At 50.1% G+C, this 15,975-nt stretch overlaps 1 protein-coding gene across 6 annotated transcripts in view; it reads left to right on the top strand.

Annotated features, from left to right (window-relative positions):
- The window catches only part of gria3b (glutamate receptor, ionotropic, AMPA 3b), a 626,694-nt gene that overhangs the window by 240,610 nt on the left and 370,109 nt on the right, over positions 1-15,975 (top strand). The gene's annotated exons all lie outside the window — the stretch shown is intronic.

The following is a 15,975-nucleotide window of genomic DNA, read 5'->3' as shown; positions in this document are numbered from 1 at the left end:
CTGAAATTAATTAGTGGGTACATAGTCAGAGTCAGAGAAGAGTAGAGAGAACTTTACTCTGCACCAAACCACGTTCTACTGCACAAAAAACAAAAACTGCAGATGTAGAATTTCTTCTCCCTTTATTCTTTCATGGGATGTGGGCGTCACTGGCAAGACCAACGTTTGTTGCCCATTGCTAATTGCCCTTACTGAGTGACTTGTGACAGCCATTTCAGAGAACAGTTAACATCCAACCATTGCTGTGGGTCTGGAGTCACATGTAGGCCAGACCAGGTAAGGATGGCAGATTTTCTTCCCTAATGTTCATTAGTGAGCCAGATTGATTTTGACAACAATCAATTATAGTTTCATGGTCACTATTACTGAGAGTAGCCCTCAATTCCAGATTTATTAATTGAACTTATATTCCACCAGCTGCTGTGGTGATATTTGAACCCATGTCCCTTTGAGCATGGGCCTGGATCTCGGGATTACTAGCTCAGTGACATTGCCACTATACCACTGTCTCCCGTGACAAGAAATCAGAAACAAGGGGCGAAATTCTTCCCCAACGTTGTGATGTCCGCCGACTGGTGCAAAAACGGCGCCAATCAGACGGGCATCGCGCCGGCCCAAAGGTGCGGAATGCTCCGCATCTTTGGGGGCCGAGCCCCAACATTGAGGAGCTAGGCCGGCGCCGGAGGGATTTCCGCCCCGCCAGCTGGCGGAAATGGCGTTTGTTGCCCCGCCAGCTGGCGCGGAAATGCGGCGCATGCGCGGGAGCGTCAGCGGCCGCTGACAGTTTCCCGGCGCATGCGCGGGAGCGTCAGCGGCCGCTGAAAGTTTCCCGCGCATGTGCAGTGGGGCGAGTCTCTTCCGCCTCCGCCATGGTGGAGGCCGTGGCGGAGGCGGAAGGGAAAGAGTGCCCCCAGGGCACAGGCCCGCCCGCGGATCGGTGGGCCCCGATCGCGGGCCAGGCCACCGTGGGGGCACCCCCCGTGGTCAGATCGCCCCGCGCCCCCTCCCAGGACCCCGGAGCCCGCCCACGCCGCCTGGTCCCGCCGGTAAATACCAGGTTTAATTTACGCCGGCGGGACAGGCAATTTCTGGGCTGGACTTCGGCCCATCCGCCGGAGAATTGATCGGGGGGTCCCGGCAACCGGCGCGGCCCGATTCCCGCCCCCGCCCAATCTCCGGTACCGGAGACTTCGGCAGGGGCGGGGGCGGGATTCACGGCGGCCAACGGCCATTCTCCGACCCGGCGGGGGGTCGGAGAATGACACCCAAGAACTGGAAATGCTGCAATATCTGCTACAGATCTGGCAGCATCTGTGCAAAGAGAAACAAAGGGCGCAATCTAACAGCCTTATCGCGCCCCACTCAGGACGCAACGAGGCTGGTAAATCTCACGAGAGGCTTGTTATGGCTCGCTGGGTCTAAAAATCAGGCAATGCCAGGGTGCTCAGGTAGCACTGCCAGGCTGACAGGGGCACTGTCACGCTGGCAGTGTCATGGTGCCTAGGTGGCATCTTGCCCATGCTGGGAATTGGTGCCTAGGGGTGCCCTGCACTCATGAGGTGGGGTGCGAGGGGTTTGATGACCCCCTAATTGATAAGTTGTGGCATTAGGGAGGTCTGGAGGCCACGATGGAGAGGTGCAGAGATTGGGGCACCATTTCTTCCTGCACTGACCAGCTGAGCTCGTTAGTGCAGGAAATGAGCCTACGTGCGGTCTCGGTGAATGAAGCAGAGTCCCGTTCCGCCCAGAGTTAATGTTTCAATAATAACTTTAATCATACCTGGGAAAAATTAGAGATGTAATAAGTTTTAAGCAAGTAATGGGAGAAATGTGGAAAAAAAGGGTTGGTTTGTTAAAGATGGAAGACCAGAGAGATTAAATGGCAAAATGTGCTGGTGGTACGAAGCCAAAGGAATTGGTATTTAGACAAATACATATGGGCAGTAGCACAGTGGTTAACACAGTTTCTTCACAGCGGCAGGGTTCGATTTCCGCTTGGGTCACTGTCTGTGCGGAGTCTGCACGTTCTCCTAGTGTCTGCATGGGTTTCGTCCGAAAGACGTGCTTATTAGGTGAATTGGACATTCTGAATTCTCCCTCAGTGTACCCGAACAGGCGCCGGAGTGTGGCAACTAGGGGATTTTCACAGTAACTTCATTGCAGTGTAAATGTAAGCCTACTTGTGACACTAATGAAGAGTATAAATCGGAAGCAAATTTGTTGACATTTTCCTGGGATGGTGTCAATAGTCAATAGTCATCAATCTAGCAGAAGAAAATGTGAGGAAGAGGATCTAAGGGGGACATCCCACAAAAGGCACAGACAGTGAGGTACCACGTGAGTACCCATAGCAACAACTTTATTTGGAGGAAATGAGTGGAGGTAAAGGTTGGATTGTTCAATGTGAGAATAAGTCCAGCCAGGCAGAGAAGTGTGTGTTGGAAGGAGAGTGTTTGGGTCTCAGCTCACGGAAGAAGCGGAGGGACAGGGCCATCCTAGTGGGGGATGGAGGTGTCGAGATTGGACATACATGGTGAAGAGGAGACATTAAGGACCAGGAAAGTGGAAACTGCTAAATTGACTCAACGCACAGCTCAAATAATGAAGCAGTTCTCGCCCACATGTAGCAAGACCTGGACTACATCCGGGCTTGTGCTTATAGATTACAAGTGACATTCACACCACATAAGTACCAGGCAATAACCATATTTAACAGGAGAATTCAGCCACCTACCCTGATACTCATTACTATCACTGAATCCCCCGTCATCAACATCCTGGGGGTCACCATTGACCAGGAGTTTAACTGGATCAGCCACATAAATACTGTTGCTACAAGGCTAGGTCAGAGGCTGGGGATTTTGTGGTTAATAACTCATATGAACATATGAGATAGGAGCAGAGTTAGGCCATTCGGCCCCTCGAGCATGCTCCGCCATTCAATGAGTTCATGGCTAATCTGTTTGTGTTTTGAGTTCCACATTCCTATTTATCGCCAATAACCATTGATTCCCTTACCTAACAAGAACCTATCTAACTCTGCCTTAAAAATATTCAATGAATTGCCTTCTGATTCCGAAAACCTGACTGGCATCTACAAGGCACAAATAAGGGCCGGGATTCTCCGACTCTCCGCCGGGTCGGCGGACCCCCAGGGGGAGGCTCGAATCCCGCCCCGTCGCCCCAGCGCCGGCTGCTGCATTCTCCGGCACCGTTTTTCGGGCGGCGGTGGGATTCCGAGCCCCGATAGGCCGAGTGGCCATCCGTTATTGGCCAGTCCCGCTGGCGTAAATTACTCACCTCACGCACGGCGGGACCTGGCAGGTGAGTATGCAGGGACGGTCCTCGGGGGGGGGGGGGGGGGGGGGGGATCCGACCCCAGCGGGGGACCCCACGGTGGCCTGGTCCGCGATCGGGGCCCACCAATCTGCGGGAGGGCTTGTTCCGCGGGGGCACTTCTTTCTTCCACGCCGGGCCATTCTAGGGCTCCGCCATATTGCCCGGGGCCGGCGCGGAGAACCCCCCGCACATGCGTGAAAATACGCCAGCCGGTCTGCGCGTGCGCAGAATCAAGGTGGCCGTTCCGTGCATGCGCGAGATCATGCCGGCCGTTCCGCGCATGCGCGAGGTCATACTGGCCGTTCTGCGCATGTGCGAACCCGCGCCGGCCCTTCGGTGCTGGCTGGTGCAGCGCCCACCCCTCCGGCGTCCACCTAGCCCCTAGAAAGGTGAGAATTCCTCACCTTGGGGGGCCGTTGACGCCGGAGTCGTTGGCTACAGTTTTCCCACCAGCGTGGTGACTTAGTCCCCAGAAGGGAGAATCCCGGTCGAGGAGTGTGACAAAATACTTCCCACTTGCCTGGATGAGTGCAGCTCGCATTTGACACCATCCAGGTTAAAGCAGCCTGCTAGATTGTCAGCCCATCCGCCACCTTAAATGTCCGTATCCCCTGGCACTGGTGCATCATGGCCACAGTATATATCATCTGTTAGGTGCATTGCAGCACCTTGCCAAAGTTTCTGCAGCAGCACATTGCAAACCTGCAACCTCTTCCACCTAGAAGGAGAAGAGTAGCAGACACGTAGAAAAAACAAAACCTGCAAGTTCCCCTCCAATGCAAACACCGTCCTGACTTGGAAGGCTTTTGTCGTTCCTTTCTCATCACTGAGTCAATATCCTGGAACTCCCAACCTATCCACTGCAGTGACTGCAGTGGTTAAAGAAGACAGCTCACAACCACCTTCTCAAAGCCACAATTAACACACAATGAATGAATGCTGACTTTGCCAATAACACCCACATCCATGAAAAAAAAATTCAGCAAATCTTGCAAATCTTTTCCTGTGCGCCACGCATATTTTGCAGCGGAAGGGAGGGAGCTAAAATCCACTCCTCCATCTTTTCTCTCAACTCTATTCCATGGAATCTTTTTTCTACTTTGCTCTGTTTATTTATTCGCGGTTTCTGAATTGTTTCACCATCACTTTGCTTGTCTTTTATTTTGCTTGCTCTTTCTCACAGCTTTCATCGTCTTGCCTGAGTTGATTTTGTTTTCCATTGCACCATTTTCCTGTAAGACAAAGATAATAAGCAAAATGGGCACTGTCAGAAAATTGCTTCCGAGGCGGTAGTAAAGCTGTACTGCCACTCTGAAACCAATAGCTGCAATAAACAAAACTCAACATTCCCTCTGTGCTGCTTGTTCCCGGCATAGCATTTTCCTCTTTGCTGTGCAGCCATGCAGCAATGAGGAATGTGCTATGCAGGTGAGAAACCAACAGCCTTTCTTTTAAGATGCGCGCATTTGTGTCCATGTGACAATCTTAAAGAGACCAGGCAGTGCAACTGCCCAGCTTCATACAACAAAGGAAGATTAGCGAGGATGTTCGTTACACTGGGCTGAATGATATGGCCTTGTCATGGAGAGGGTGGGTTGGTAATGGGACGAGCCATTTAAAAGTCCATTGACTTCGGCGGGAGTGGAACATCCCATTGGTGGAAAATTCCACCTGCTGGTTGCAAATTAGACTCTGGCTCGGTATGAGACATCCCTGTCAATGCTCACACATGTGTAAAAGATCTAGCCCAGCCAGTAAAAGTTTCTCAAGAGCAAAGGTAGGTACATCAGGACTTTCAAACATTTAAAGTTTAAAGAAAGAAGTGAAAGAAAAGCCTAAGCACCTTTTAATTCTAACTTGATCCAGTGTGCTGCCAAGTTCAAACCGAGTTGGAGGCCCTCCACTAGCTGCAGTTACATCCGGGTCTGCCTCTGAAGTCATTCTTTCAACATTACAACATGCTTCACTATACACATAAATCATAGTACAACTGCATTCTGAAATTAACCGAGAAAATGCATTCTGCTTGGCAATTCCTGAGATAACCATGGTGGGCAATTTCACAATTCACTGGGCAACTCAGAAAATCTATAGAAAGAGACATTTGCAAATAAATGTTTCTGGAGTTTTGTTTTCATCAGGGCTGCTGTACAGTATAGAATGCCAGTAAGGATTTTTAATCAGGCCTGACGAAATCCTATCCAGTTTACTGCACTGCAAATATTTCACGATTGATATTTTGTCAGTTATTGGTTAGACCGTCTCTACTCAATCATGCATGCGGTGCTTGCAAATGATTGCCCTTTCTTCCTCATACCAGGGAAGAATAATACATTGCCTTTGGTACAATGTTGCCTGAACACCAGCAGCAGCTGAGGTAATGTAGCAAATCGAAACAGTGCAGATTATTGCTAATTAGACAGTAAAGACCACAGCTTTTGCCACATGTCAAAACTGGCTGTGTTGCCAAAATCAGTTTTAAGCGCATGGCTTAGGAGCTGCAAAAACAGGAGTGAGTTTTTCTTTGATAAATCATTGTGAAGCTTAATTTTCCACTGCTGTTTGTGAAATTCTCCTCGCAGCAGCGAGTGTAAGACAGAACAACAAATGGTTCCAAGGCTGCATGATGCTGTCTTTACTGTGCATTTTACAGCAGTTCTCATTAGCCCTATTCAATGATTGATTAATTTATATGGGGCTGGCACAGATTTTGCTGATACTTTCCTTCATCATGGTTTCTCCAAGATACTGCACTTGTTGCTTTTCTGGAAGCATTTTCCTATCGTGCAGCAAGGATTTTGACCGCAAAGAGTGAAAATACCAATGAAATTGCAGCATTAACTGAGTGTAATAATTTCAAAGCTATGATTCAGTCTCAGGGCTCAGCTTTCCTCTCGAGGGTTGTGATAGCCATAGAGGCACAGACAAAGGCCATTTGGTCCATCAAGTCCATGTCGGCACGCTTAACAGCAACCCAATCAGTCCTGTTCCTCCTCCCCAAAGCTCTGCAAGTTTATTTTCCTTGAATGTCCATCCAATTTCCTTTTGATGTACTGATCAGATCCACTTCTCCCACCATCCTGGGCAGTGAGTTCCAGGCCTTTACCACACACTGTATCAAAAGATTCTTCCTCACTCTCCCCACTGCATCTCTTGCTCAAAGTCCAAGTCCTGGTACCATCAGCTCATGGGAACAGATTTTCATGGCATACTCATCTAAACCTGCCATAATATTGCGCACCTCTAACAAATTTCCCCTCAGTGTGCTATGCTTTAAGGAGAAAAACCCTCGCTTCATGCCTGAAGCCATTTTGCTAAATCTACTCTGTGCCGTCTCACTGACCTTCACCCTGTGGTGAGCAGGACTGAATGCAAAACTCGACAATCATGGCCTAACCACAGCCTTCTAACTGTTCAGCATAACCTCCCTGCCTTTGTATTCAATACTTCTATTTATGAAGCTCAAGACCACATATGCTTTGTTGACTACTCTCTCAATATGTCCAGCCTCCTTCAGAAATCTTTAAAACTGTGCCATTATGTCTATAATTTATTTCCTTATCCCTTCTGCCAAAATGTATCATCTCACACTTCTCTGCATTGAATTTCATCTGCCACCCTTCTGCCCATTATACTGGTTAACCTTTGTCCTGTTCTGTCAATTGGTATCATCCTCACTGCCTGCAATGCCTCCAGGTTTGGTATCATTGACAAATTAAGAAATATTACTCTGTATTCCCATGCCCATGTCATATATATATATATATATATATACATACAAAATATGTATTTTATATATATTATATATGGAGTGGTCCTCGCACTGAACCTTAGAGAACACTTACTTTTTTCTAGCCTATAAAAAACCAATTACCACCACTCTCTGTTTTCTATCCTTAAGCCATTTTTTGTTCAAACTAATATTGGCCCTCCTCTTCCATGAGCCTCAATCTCATTTTAGAATTAGAATTAGAATTTACAGTGCAGAAGGAGGCCATTCGGCCCATCGAGTCTGCACCGGCTCTTGGAAAGAGCACCCTACCCAAGGTCAACACCGCCACCCTATCCCCATAACCCAGTAACCCCACCCAACACTAAGGGCAATTTTGGACACTAAGGGCAATTTATCATGGCCAATCCACCTAACCTTTTTGGGTTAAATTTTCTAATCAGCCTTTTTGAGTGGTACTTCATTCAACACTTTCTTAAAACCCATATAGGCAACATTTATTGCTTTCCTCAGCATATAAAGTAGCATTGGTAAAAAGACTGAGAGAGATAATGAGCAGAATTTACCCAAAAATGGCAAAGTGCCTGGTTCAATCAGAAAACAGGCGTGTTTCTCCCCAGAGAAACAGATAGGCTTCCCAACTGGATTTTCCCACACCATGGGTTCAATCCAATGGCCACGCTGCACCTGAAGAGCTGCTCACTGCGGCACAACATGACCAATAAAAACCGGGAGACCCCACTCCCAGGATCTACCCGGCTAGCAACACCTTGCAAGATCCAACACGACCTTGCGAGACGTTGCGATGTAAATCCTGCACATTGTGGGCGGATCACATTTAGTCTCACTCTAATGTCAGATTCCCGAGGCACCTGAGGCTTTGAGATTCAGACCCTTCGCCGCAGAGACCTTGGGCCAGCACTGCTCCCCGCAAACAGTGACCAGACGGAGCAGCACTCATGAGGGTCTCCCAGGGAATCAAAGGCTGCCAGCTGCATGCCCTTTGGGCAGGCTGTTGCCCTGGCACTGCTGGTGCCACCTGGGCATCCTGGCAGTGTCACCTTGCTGCCGGCTTGGCACTTCCAAGGTGCCCAGGTGGCACTGACAGCTGGCATGGGCATTGCCAGGGTGCCAAGCTGGCATTTTTGTACATGCGGTGATCAGGTTGGGATGCCCTGCATGGTGTTGAGGGGGGCCTCCCATAGTGTGTTTGGGCTGGGGGGAGCATGAGTGATCACTTTGCGGGCTTCGGAGATCAGGGGTGTCATTCTCCGACCCCCCGCCGGGTCGGAGAATGGCCGTTGGCCGCCGTGAATCCCGCCCCCGCCCCCGCCGAAGTCTCCGGTACCGAGATTGGGCGGGGGCGGGAATCGGGCCGCGTCAGTTGGCGGGACCCCCCGCTCAATTCTCCGGCCCGGATGGGGCGAAGTCCCGCCCAGAAATTGCCTGTCCCGCCAGCATAAATCAAACCTGGTATTTACCGGCAGGACCAGGCGGCATGGGCGGGCTCCGGGGGGCGCGGGGCGATCTGACCCCGGGGGGTGCCCCCACGGTGGCCTGGCCCGCGATCGGGGCCCACCGATCCGCGGGCGGGCCTGTGCCGTGGGGGCACTCTTTCCCTTCCGCCTCCGCCACGGCCTCCACCATGGCGGAGGCGGAAGTGACTCTCCCCACTGCGCATGCGCGGGAAACTGTCAGCGGCCGCTGACGCTCCCGTGCATGCGCCGGGAAACTGTCAGCGGCCGCTGACGCTCCCGCGCATGCGCCGCATTTCCGCGCCAGCTGGCGGGGCAACAAACGCCATTTCCGCCAGCTGGCGGGGCGGAAATCCCTCCGGCGTCGGCCTAGCCCCTCAATGTTGGGGCTCGGCCCCCAAAGATGGGGAGCATTCCGCACCTTTGGGCCGGCGCGATGCCCGTCTGATTGGCGCCGTTTTTGGCGCCAGTCGGCGGACATCGCGCCGTTGGGGGAGAATTTCGCCCCAGGAAACAATTTTAAAATGGTGTCCCAATGTCTCGCTACACAGTATACAAAGAGGGGCTATGTGTGGCTTCAGCCAGTCGCGTTGTATGGCCGTGTGTGTCTTGGTACTGCAAGTGCCGGGAAACATACGGCTAATCACGCTTGCTGTGGGACTTTGTTCCCATTTAGTTGAATCGAACTCTATGCCACTTTTTTGAACAGGGACGTGCTTTGCGAGAGGCGGATTCTAAATGCAAAAAGAGTGCCCAAATCTCAAAATGAAATTTAAAGACCTCCTCCCCCCCCCCCCCCCCCCCCCCCCCCCCCCCCCCGCCACCTCCCACCCCCACTGGCCCTCTACCATGCATATTGGGATCCCCCCACTCTAAGGATCGCTGCCACCAGCTCCCTCCCTCCTGCCCGCCCCATGGATTGCAGGCATTGGGGCCCTCCCGATGGGTCTCTCTAGAGGCTCCGTCCTCTTTAGGCACACTCTTGCTGCTGCTAGGTTGGCATTGCCATGGTGCCCTGCCATGTACTGCCATCCTGGGGGCTACTATGGCCTCAGAGCCTCAGGTGGGCCCAGGGGTGCATTCGAGGAATCTTTCAAACAAGCCACAGAGCTCGGTCATAAAGGAGAGTGAAATAAAAAAATTGGGGGAAAACTGAGTTCAGCCAGGTGTGCAATGAAGCTCTTGAGAGTTAATGGGGTGTGAAATTCAAAGTAAGGCAGCTGGCTAAACCACCGAGGCTCCAAAAAGCCAATGGGGCATGAAATTGAATGTAAGCAAGCAAGTACAAAGGGATAAAACCAGGCATACTGCAACTGTGAAACTACAGAGTCCATTGAAGCTACAAGGGGAATGAATTGCTTCCCTAAGAAACAAGCTGCAGAATGGCTGTGTCCTGTGAGAGTATTTGGGGACAGACAGGCTGCAGCTGTGTTTTGTCCTGTTATGGGGTGTTAAACATGAAAGAAAGCAGACTTCAAGGCTGCACAGACCCACCGCTACCACCACCCCGAGGGAAGACCCCTGACCTGGCTCCCTCAAGCCTACATGAAAGCAGACGGCAAGCTTCACAGACCAACTGCTACACCCATTGCTAGAGGAGACTCCTCACCTGGCTCCCTACAGCCCAGCAGGACACCAACCCCCCCCCCCCCCCCCCGCAACCCCCAGCTCCCTTGAAGGACCCTCCACAGCATCTAGCCCAGTGACTGCTGTGCCCTTGTGCTCCTTGGATGTAAGTAGAGAGGGGTTTTCACCTCTTCCTCCCTCTCAGAATCCATCGTACCTGGTCCATGTTTGTAAGGACCATCGGTGCCACTGGTGGGCCGGAAAATTGTGGGCGGCCAGAAGTTCTGACTTCAGTCGTGCTAATGAGATTGAAATTAATTCAAATACATTTAAATCCGCTTCTGGGCGAGATCCAGATCGCGGCAGCGGGAAGGGCACGGGAAGACCGTAAACTGCTTTGCACCAGGTGTAAATCCTGTTTTTGGCCTTGTTTTCCAGAGACAGCAGGATTTGCCCCAAATGGCTCAGGTGGATGATGAGCCTTAATCAGAACTAACTAAACAGCTTAACAACTGTTGGAGGGAAATTGCTGGAATTTATTACTAAGGTGGCTATTGTGGGGCACATGGAAAATCCCAACGCGATCAAGCAGAGTCAACATGGTCCTTTGAAAGGGAAATCTCATTTGACTAATTTGTTAAAATTCTTTGAGGAAGTAACAAGCAATATGGAAAAAAGGGAATCTATGGATGTGTTGTACTTAGATTTCTAAAAGGCATTTGACAAGGTGCCACGGGAAAGGATATTGTGCAAATAAGAGCTCATAGTGTCAGGGGTAACATATCGGCATTGATAGAGAATTGGTTGGCTATCCGGTAGAAGAGAGTAGGGAAAATGGCTCTTTTTTGGGTTGACAAGGTGTGATGGGTGGACTACAATAGGAATCAGTGCTGCGCCTCAACTGTTTACAATTTATATCAATGACTTAGATGCAGGTGCCTAATTTTGCTGATGACACATATATAGGTAGGAAAGCAACTTGTGAAGAAGGCATAAGAAAGCCTGCAAAGGGACATAGATACATTAAGTGAGTGGGCAAAAAATTGGCAGATGGTGTATAATGTGGGAAAATGTGAACTTGTCCACTTTGGCAAGGAACATAGAACATAGAACAATACAGCGCAGTACAGGCCCTTCGGCCCACGATGTTGCACCGAAACAAAAGCCATCTAACCTACACTATGCCATTATCATCCATATGTTTATCCAATAAACTTTTAAATGCCCTCAATGTTGGCGAGTTCACTACTGTAGCAGGTAGGGCATTCCACGGCCTCACTACTCTTTGCGTAAAGAACCTACCTCTGACCTCTGTCCTATATCTATTACCCCTCAGTTTAAAGCTATGTCCCCTCGTGCCAGCCATTTCCATCCGCGGGAGAAGGCTCTCACTGTCCACCCTATCCAACCCCCTGATCATTTTGTATGCCTCTATTAAGTCTCCTCTTAACCTTCTTCTCTCCAACGAAAACAACCTCAAGTCCATCAGCCTTTCCTCATAAGATTTTCCCTCCATACCAGACAACATCCTGGTAAATCTCCTCTGCACCCGCTCCAAAGCCTCCACGTCCTTCCTATAATGCGGTGACCAGAACTGTACGCAATACTCCAAATGCGGCCGTACCAGAGTTCTGTACAGCTGCAATATGACCTCCCGACTCCGGAACTCAATCCCTCTACCAATAAAGGCCAACACTCCATAGGCCTTCTTCACAACCCTATCAACCTGGGTGGCAACTTTCAGGGATCTATGTACATGGACACCTAGATCCCTCTGCTCATCCACACTTTCAAGAACTTTACCATTAGCCAAATATTCCGCATACCTGTTATTCCTTCCAAAGTGAATCACCTCACACTTCTCTACATTAAACTCCATTTGCCACCTCTCAGCCCAGCTCTGCAGCTTATCTATATCCCTCTGTAACCTGCTACATCCTTCCACACTATGGACAACACCACCGACTTTAGTATTGTCTGCAAATTTACTCACCCACCCTTCTGCGCCTTCCTCTAGGTCATTGATAAAAATGACAAACAGCAACGGCCCCAGAACAGATCCTTGTGGTACTCCACTTGTGACTGTACTCCATTCTGAACATTTCCCATCAACCACCACCCTCTGTCTTCTTTCAGCTAGCCAATTTCTGATCCACATCTCTAAATCACCCTCAATCCCCAGCCTCCGTATTTTCTGCAATAGCCTACCGTGGGGAACCTCATCAAACGCTTTGCTGAAATCCATATACACCACATCAACTGCTCTACCCTCATATACCTGTTCAGTCACCTTCTCAAAGAACTCAATAAGGTTTGTGAGGCATGACCTACCCTTCACAAAGCCATGCTGACTATCCCTGATCATATTATTCCTATCTAGATGATTATAAATCTTGTCTCTTATAATCCCCTCCAGGACTTTACCCACTACAGACGTGAGGCTCACCGGTCTATAGTTGCCGGGGTTGTCTCTGCTCCCCTTTTTGAACAAAGGGACCACATTTGCTGTCCTCCAGTCCTCTGGCACTATTCCTGTAGCCAATGATGACATAAAAATCAAAGCCAAAGGTCCAGCAATCTCTTCCCTGGCCTCCCAGAGAATCCTAGGATAAATCCCATCAGGTCCCGGGGACTTATCTATTTTCAGCCTGTCCAGAATTGCCAACACCTCTTCCCTACATACCTCAATGCCATCTATTCTATTAGCCTGGGGCTCAGCATTCTCCTCCACAACATTATCTTTTTCCTGAGTGAATACTGACGAAAAATATTCATTTAGTATCTCGCCTATCTCTTCAGACTCCACACACAATTTCCCATCCCTGTCCTTGACTGGTCCTACTCTTTCCCTAGTCATTCGCTTATTCCTGACATACCTATAGAAAGCTTTTGGGTTTTCCTTGATCCTTCCTGCCAAATACTTCTCATGTCCCCTCCTTGCTCGTCTTAGCTCTCTCTTTAGATCCTTCCTCGCTACCTTGTAACTATCCATCGCCCCAACCGAAACTTCACACCTCATCTTCACATAGGCCTCCTTCTTCCTCTTAACAAGAGATTCCACTTCCTTGGTAAGCCACGGTTCCCTCGCCCGACGCCTTCCTCCCTGCCTGACCGGTACATACTTATCAAGAACACGCAGTAGCTGATCCTTGAACAAGCCCCACTTATCCAGTGTGCCCAACACTTGCAGCCTACTTCTCCACCTTATCCCCCCCAAGTCACGTCTAATGGCATCATAATTGCCCTTCCCCCAGCTATAACTCTTGCCCTGCGGTGTATACTTATCCCTTTCCATCATTAACGTAATCGTCACCGAATTGTGGTCACTGTCCCCAAAGTGCTCTCCTACCTCCAAATCCAACACCTGGCCTGGTTCATTACCCAAAACCAAATCCAACGTGGCCTCGCCTCTTGTTGGCCTGTCAACATATTGTTTCAGGAAACCCTCCTGCACACACTGTACAAAAAACGACCCATCTATTGTACTCGAACTATATCTTTTCCAGTCAATATTTGGAAAGTTAAAGTCTCCCATAATAACTACCCTGTTACTTTCGCTCTTATCCAGAATCATCTTCGCCATCCTTTCCTCTACATCCCTAGAACTATTAGGAGGCCTATAAAAAACTCCCAACAGGGTGACCTCTCCTTTCCTGTTTTTAACTTCAGCCCATACTACCTCGGAAGAAGAGTCCCCATCTAGCATCCTCTCCGCCACCGTAATACTGCTCTTGACTAGCAGCGCCACACCTCCCCCTCTTTTGCCTCCTTCTCTGAGCTTACTAAAACACCTAAACCCCGGAACCTGCAACATCCATTCCTGTCCCTGCTCTATCCATGTCTCCGAAATGGCCACAACATCGAAGTCCCAGGTACCAACCCATGCTGCCAGTTCCCCTACCTTGTTTCGTATACTCCTGGCATTGAAGTAGACACACTCCTGACCTCTATACTCTCATTCTCCCTTACCCTAAAACTACAATCCAGGTTCCCATGCCCCTGCTGCATTAGTTTAAACCCCCCCAAAGAGCACTAACAAATCTCCCCCCCAGGATATTTGTGCCCCTCAGGTTCAGATGTAGACCATCCTGTCTGTAGAGGTCCCACCTTCCCCAGAAAGAGCCCCAGTTATCCAGAAATCTGAATCCCTCCCGCCTGCACCATCCCTGTAGCCACGTGTTTAAATGCTCTCTCTCCCTATTCCTCATCTCACTATCACGTGGCACGGGCAACAACCCAGAGATAACAACTCTGTTTGTTCTAGTTCTGAGCTTCCATCCTAGCTCCCTGAAAGCCTGCCTGACATCCTTGTCCCCTTTCCTACCTATGTCGTTAGTGCCAATGTGGACCACGACTTGGGGCTGCTCCCCCTCCCCCCTAAGGACCCGGAAAACACGATCCGAGACATCACGTACCCTTGCACCTGGGAGGCAACATACCAAACGTGAGTCTCTCACGCTCCCACAAAATCTCCTATCTGTGCCCCTGACTATAGAGTCCCCAATTACTAATGCTCTGCTCCTCTCCCCCTTTCCCTTTTGAGCAACAGGGACAGACTCCGTGCCAGAGGCCCGTACCCCATGGCTTACCCCTGGTAAGTCGTCCCCCCCACAAGTATCCAAAGCGGTATACTTGTTTCTCAGGGGAACGACCGCAGGGGATCCCTGCACTGACTGCTTTTTCCCAGTCCCTCTTACAGTTACCCACCTATCTCCAATCTTTGGTGTAACTAATTCCCTGAAGCTGCTATCTATGACCCCTTCTGCCTCCCGAATGATCCGAAGTTCTTCCAACTCCAGCTCCAGTTCCCTAACTCGGTCTTGGAGGAGCTGGAGATGGCAGCACTTCCTGCAGGTAAAATCAGCAGGGACACTAACTGCATCCCTCACCTCAAACATCCTGCAGGAGGAACATTGCACTCCCTTCCCTGCCATTCCTCTAACTTTCTACCAAGATCTGGCTAACAACTAAATTACATTTTTTATAAAAAATAATAATAATATAATAAAATATGGTACTTACCTCAGACCAATGGGTTTTATTATTAGGTTAGAGGAGGAGGGCGGGTGGGAGACACTACACGTGTAGTGTCTCGGGTTTCCTCTCCACCAGAATTTATTGGTGAGGGTCTTCCCAGACGTCCGCGGGTCGACTTCCTGTTCCCGCCTAAAACACTAATTTAAAAAAAAAAAATTCTCAGCTCCTGCTGAAATTGACTAACCAGCCAGCTCCACTCCCGCCGAAATCGACTGGACTGCCCCTGCAAAGACAAGTGCTTTTAAAGGACAGACTTACCTCCCAGCAGCCACTTCCGCACTTCTCCCGCTGAAACTGACTCACCAGCTGTTCTCCCGCCGAAATCGACTGGCCTGCCCCTGCAAAGACAAGTGCTTTTAAAGGACAGACTTACCTCCCAGCAGCCACTTCCGCACTGCTCCCGCTGAAACTGACTCACCAGCTGTTCTCACGCCGAAATCGACTGGCCTGCCCCTGCAAAGACAAGTGCTTTTAAAGGACAGACTTACCTCCCAGCAGCCACTTCCGCACTGCTCCCGCTGAAACTGACTCACCAGCTGTTCTCCCGCCGAAATCGACTGCACTGGAGTCGATTTCGGAGAATAGAAAAACAGTATATTATTTAAATAGAAAGAGGGGCATCATTCTCCGCCAGCGGGAGTCTCCGTTTGCCGGCGCCGGGGGGTTTCCCGACGGCGTGGGGCTGCCCCACAATGGGAAACTCCATTGACCGGCCGGTGTTACGGAGACTCCCGCCGGCCGGTCGGGGCAGAAATGTGGCGGGGCGGGTAGGGGAATATCGCCCGAGATTGCAGAATTCTGAGATACAGAGGGATCTGGGGCACGATT

Source organism: Scyliorhinus torazame, chromosome 5 (assembly GCF_047496885.1).
Source record: "Scyliorhinus torazame isolate Kashiwa2021f chromosome 5, sScyTor2.1, whole genome shotgun sequence".
Classification (NCBI taxonomy): Eukaryota; Metazoa; Chordata; class Chondrichthyes; order Carcharhiniformes; family Scyliorhinidae; genus Scyliorhinus; species Scyliorhinus torazame.
Note: the sequence above shows the minus strand (reverse complement) of the source record. Positions and strands in the feature narration are given on the sequence as shown.